The sequence below is a fragment of the Carlito syrichta genome, unplaced genomic scaffold, assembly GCF_000164805.1.
Source record: "Carlito syrichta isolate Samal-C Ts95f unplaced genomic scaffold, Tarsius_syrichta-2.0.1 Scaffold311998, whole genome shotgun sequence".
Taxonomy (NCBI): Eukaryota; Metazoa; Chordata; class Mammalia; order Primates; family Tarsiidae; genus Carlito; species Carlito syrichta.
The window spans coordinates 4,961-11,010 of record NW_007256094.1 but is presented as its reverse complement, the minus strand read 5'-3'; the positions used below and the strand labels follow the sequence as shown (position 1 = coordinate 11,010).

Below are 6,050 nucleotides of genomic sequence, written 5' to 3'. Positions count from 1 at the left end.
CACTCACCTCAGCTTCCCAAAGTGCTGGGATTACAGGCTGAGCCACCGAGCCCGGCTAAGAACAGGAAATTTAACATTGGTATGTTACTATTACCAAATTCAAAATTTGTTCAATTGCCCTTACTTTGTCTTTTATAACAAATAGTTCCTGAGGACCGAGACAGGATTGGCAGTAGTGAGAAACTGCCAGGATAGCGGGGGCACACCTCATCAAGAAGGGTACCTGCATAATGAACATTGGTATACCTAGCCCTGAATTGTACCCCCACATATTTAAAATAAAAAATTTGAATACAAAAATAAATTAAAATTTTGAAAATAAATAAATAAATAGCTCCTTTGGTCCAGAACCTTCTACAGGAGAGCACGTTGCACAGTATTTATTTGTCATGTCTCTTTAATATCTCAGTGGTTGTTCTACCTTCTTTGTCTTTCATGACCCTAACCTTTTTGAAGAATACAAGCTAATTATTTTATTTTATCTTATTTTATTTTAATGTCTCGTTCTGTTGCCCAGGCTGGAGTGCAGTGGCATGCTCACAGCCACCACAGCCTCGACCTGCTGGGCTCAGGTGATCCTTCCACCTCAGCCTTCCAAGTAGCTGGAACCACAGGCGCACGCCACCATGCCTGGCTAGTTATTTTTTTTATTGTAGAGACGAGTGCTTCCCAACTTGTCCAGGCTGGTCTCTAACTCCTGAGCTCAGGCAATCCTCTCTCTACAACCAAAATATCTCGTAGTTGGGTCTAGTGTTTATTGATGATTCGATTCAGGCAACATTTTTGGCAAGAGTGACAAAGTGATGTTGTATCCTTCTCAGTGCATCATATCAGGAAGCGCATGATGTCACCTTGGCCCATTTTCGGAGATCATTTGGTTAAAGTGGTATCTTCCAGGTTTTCCCATAATAAAGTTCTTGCTATTCTTTTTCTTTGATTACTGTGTAATTTATGGGGAGAGGCTTAGAGTCCATACAAATGTTTTACTTGTTCTCATCAAAGTTCTTCAACCACTAGTTTTAACATCTGTTCATGATTCTTGCCATGATGGTTACAAAGTGGTGAAGATAACGTTTGAGTGTTCTCTTTTCCAAAGATGGCAATATTTTTTTAGTAGCAGTTTTATCTGGGTAACCATTCAGAACCATCCACCATTCCCTCATGAAGTGTGTTCTATTTTGTCATTCATGAAAAGGGACAAAGAGTTTCCCACAATAGAATGACCAGTACCGTGGTTCATAGAAAATGAAGCCTGACATGTTCAAACCTTGGACTGGATCCATAGAACTGTAAATTAATCAAGACAGGCTTCACATCTGATCACACCAGAGCGACACAGCTGACACTATTTCTAGCTCCTGTTAAAAATAAGAATCAGGGCCCAGGTGCAGTGGCTCATGCTTCTAATTCCAGCCTTTGGGAGCATGAGGGGAGAGGACTACCTTAGTCCAGGAGTTTGAGACCAGCCTGGGCAACTTGGCAAGACCTTGTCTCTACAATAAATCAAAAAATTTAGCCAGGTGTGTTGGCGCACTCCTATGGTTCCAGCTACCTGGAAGGCTGAGGCGGAAGGATTGCCTCAAGCAGGTCAAGGCTACAGTAGCCATGAGCATACCAATGCACTACAACCTAGGCAACAGTGAGTTTGCAACTCAAAAAAATAAAATAAATAAGGATTGGGGAAAATTTGCACCCATATCCAGTCCACCATGAAGCTGTTTTCTATTGTCCACTCTCATAGCAGTCTTTTTTCTCTGAACATGGCAGGCAGATACTAATACAGTCACGTATCACGAAACACGTTGGTCAATAATAAAATATTTTCATATAGCTATGCAACGTGTTTGCACTTTAAGCTATGTTATTTCAAAAAGTAAAAAATTTTAGAAAGTCTATGCAGTGAAAAGTTATGGTAAGTTAAGATTAATTTATTAGTTTAAGAATTTTTTTGGCAGTGCGTTTGGCAGTCCCACGGATCTGTCTCTTGCTTCAACAGTGTTTGGACGGAACAGACCCAGGGACTCCCTCTCTTCCAGCCTCCCACTGCCCTCCGATCTCCTCTCTACTTGCAACCTCCCAGACCACCTTCTCAGCCACCTCCTGTTTCTGGGACCAGCGACCACCGTTTTTGCAGTTAGCTCTTTTTTGCCGACCAACCATGAGCTCCCAGATTCCCCAGAATTATTCCACCGAGGTGGAAGCAGCCGTCAGCCGCCTGGTCAATTTGCATCTGTGGGCCTCCTACACCTACCTCTCTCTGGGCTTCTATTTCGTCCACGACGATGTGGCTCTGGAAGGTGTGGGCCACTTCTTCCGCGAATTGGCGGAGGAGAAGCACGAGGGCGCCGAGCATCTCTTGAAGATGCAAAACCAGCGTGGCGGCCGCACCCTCTTCCAGGATATGCAGAAGCCCTCTCAAGACAAGTGGGGTAAAACCCTGGATGCTATGGAAGCCGCCATGGCCTTAGAGAAGAGCCTGAAGCAAGCCCTTTTGGACCTTCATGCCCTGGGATCCACAGACCCCCATCTCTGTGACTTCCTGGAGAGCCACTTCCTAGATGAGGAGGTGAAACTCATCAAGAAGATGGGTGACCACCTGACCAACCTTCGCAGGCTGACCCAGCCTGAGTCTGAGCTGGGCAAGTATCACTTCGAAAGGCTCACCCTCAAGCACGACTAGGAGCCCAGCGGCCTCTGGGGGGGCCCCCTCTCAAAGTATCAGGGCTTCTTCTGCCAGGGCCTCCCCCTCCAGCCACTGGGCAGCTTTTTAACCGCCCTGGACCAAATAAAAATAAAGGTTTTTGCAGCAGCAAAAAAAAATTTATAAATTAAGTATAGCCTAAGTGTAGTGTTTATAAAGTCTGCAGCAGTATGCAGTCATGTACTAGGCCTTCACATGCATTCACCATTTCCTCACCTAAAGCAACTTCCAGTCCTATAAGCTCCATTCACAGTAAGTGTCTTGTACAGGGGTGCCATTTTAATCTTTCATACTGTATCTTGACCACACCTTTTCTTTTTTTTGAGTCGGAATCTCACTCTGTCACCCAGGCTGGAGTGCAGTGGCACGCTCACGGTCATCACAGCCTCGACCTGCTAGGCTCAGGCAATCCCTCCGCCTCAGCCTTCCAAGTAGTTGGAACTACAGGCATGCACCACCACGCCCGGCTAATTTTTTTTTTAATTTTTACTCATTGGTCTCAAACCCATTGTATTGGTCTCAAACCCATGGGCTCAGGTAGTCCTCTCACCTCAGCCTCCTAAAGTGCTGGGATTACAGGCTTGAGCCACCACACCCAGCTGTCTGTACCTTTTCTAGGTTTAGATATGTTTAAATACATAAATACTTACCATTGCATTACAATTGCTTACAGTGTTCAAGACAGTAACATGCTGTCCAGATTTGTAGCCTTGGAGCAAAAGGTCATGTCGTATAGCCTCAGTGTGTTGTAGGCTGCACCAACTATGTTTGTATAAATACACTCTATGATGTTTGCACAATGACAACATTGCCTTAAGGATGCATTTCTCAGAATGTATATTGTTGTTACATATTAATAATACATGGTTGCACTATTAAAAAAAGACTTATCTCTAGAAATCTTCCAGATTCAAGAATGGACTTCCTGGAAGATTTTTGCTTACCCTTAAGTTTTATGTTGCCATTACTATAACCCATATCAGTGTTTGTTCCTTGTTTCCTTGGGTAAGCTTATTAGACCACATATAATGGTAGCATACTTACCCTACTAGACACTGACCGTGCCCTCGAGTGTCAAATAAAAGTTGTCAAAAGGCTGCTTACTGACATTTCCCTCAGAGCTTTGAGTGTATAGATCTGTCTTAGTCCATTTTCTGCTGCTAAAACAGAATACTACAGCCTGGGTAATTTATAAAGAACAGAAGTTTAGCCAGGCACAGCGGCTCATGCCTGTAATTCTAGCACTTTGGAAGGTCAAGGTGGGGAGATTGCTTGAGTTCAGGAATTCAAGGCTGCGGTGAGCTATGATTGTGCCCCTGTACTCCAGCCTGGGTGACAGACTGAGACCCTATCTTTAAAAGAAGAAAAAAGAACAAAAGTTTATTTGGCCTACGGTGCTGGAGACTGGGGAGTCCAAGAGCATGGTATCAGCATCTGGAGAGGGTCTTTGTGTTTCGTCATAACATGATGGAAGGGCAAGCAAGCACATGAGAGAGAAAGTTTTTCTTTTCTTTTTTACCTTCACATGCATGTTTATTGCAGCACTGTTCACAATAGCTAAAACATGGAACCAATCATCCTGCCCATCAAAAGAGGACTGGATTTAAAAAAAATGTGATACATATACATGATGGAATATTACACAGTCATAAACAATGACAAAATTATGAACTTCATAGCAACTTGGATGGACTTAGAGTCTATAATATTGAGTGATATTGAGTGATCTGTCACAGAAACAAAGAAATGAGTATCACATGTTCTCACTCATAAGTGGACCTTGAACAATTATTGTAATATTGTAAGAAAGGGATTGGCAGTAGTGGGAATTCGCCAGGGGCAGGGGAGTGGCACACCTCATCATCAACAAGGGTACCTGCATAATGAACATTTGTATACCTAACCCTGAGTTGTACTCCACATCTTCAAAATAAAAAAAAAAAAAAGAATATTAAGAGCTTACAAATTAAACCAACTCTCTGAGACCCATCATGAACAGCAAAGTTCTTTGAAAGCCTTTTCTTTTTTTTTTTTTTTTTTTTTGAGTTGGAGTCTCACTCCGTCACCCAGACTGGAGTGCAGTGGCCGCTCCCGGCCCCCGCAGACTCGACCTGCTGGGCTCCGGCAATCCTTCCACCTCAGCCTTCTGAGTAGCCGGAATTACAGTCGTGCACTACCACACCCAGCTAATTTTTTGATTTTAGTGTAGAGATGAGGTCTCGCCTGCCCAGGCGGGTCTCGAACCCGCGGGCTCAGGCAATCCACTCACCTCAGCCTCCCAAAGGCACGGGATTACAGGCTGAGCCACCGAGCCTGGCAGGAAAGCCTTTTCCAAGAGCTCAGTATTGCATATTTTGAGAAGTGATTCATGTGTCTTTGTTACTTTCAGTGACATATGTTACTCTGAAAAAGAGTGTCCTGGCAAGGCCTTGTATTGTGGTATTGGTATACGTAGATTATGAATGATCTTGATTTACATTTTGTTTTTGTGTTAGGCAAAGATTCCCCAAGTTCATTACTCTGATGGACAACTCTGAGGTCAGAGCTCAGCAGTTGAAGGTAGATGTGAGGATGGAACATTGTTGTTCAGGGTATCCAGGCTAGAGATGACAGCCTGGACATGATTCATTATGCTGTTTTGACATAAAGAACAAGGTTTCTCTGAGCGTCCTCATTTCTGAGGGTTGGCTGAGCCATTAATTGTCTACACACTCTCCCTGCTGTTCACTCAGTTAACACCATGGGGCTCCCTAGGTATAAGGAATCGAGGGAAGGGTGGACTTCTCCAGGTCACAGCATATTGCAAGTGAATAAGGACAAGGGAGTCCTCACTCCCACAGGTGGAACATCACAGGGGAATCAAGCTAGACAGACCTATAATAAGAACATCTCCTAGCCAGGCACGGAGGCTTATGCCTGTAATCCCAGCACTTTGGGTGGCGGAGCAAGAGGATTTCCTGAGCCCATGGATTTGAGACCAGCCTGGGCAACTTATCAGCCTGGGCAACTTATCAAGACCTCATCTCTACAATAAATCAAAAAATTAGCCAGCCGTGGTGGTGTGTACCTGTGGTTCCAGCTACTTGAAAGACTGAGGCAGAAAGATCACCTGAGCCCAACAGGTTGAGGTTGCGGTGGTGGTGAGCATGCCACTGTGCTCTAGCCTGGGTGACAGAGTGAGACTCCTACTCAAAAAAAAGAAAAGAAAAGAAAAGAAAAAGAAACTACTCCTAGCCGGGCTCAGTGGCTCAGCCAGTAATCCTGTGCCTTTGGGAGGCTGAGGTGAGTGGATTGCCTGAGCCCGTGGGTTCGAGACCCGTCTGGGCAGGTGAGACCTCATCTCTACAAT

General features: G+C 44.5%; 1 pseudogene; it reads left to right on the top strand.

Annotated features, from left to right (window-relative positions):
- The first annotated feature begins 1,970 nt into the window (after positions 1-1,970).
- LOC103271908 lies at positions 1,971-2,743 on the top strand (annotated as a pseudogene).
- The last annotated feature ends 3,307 nt before the right edge of the window (positions 2,744-6,050 follow it).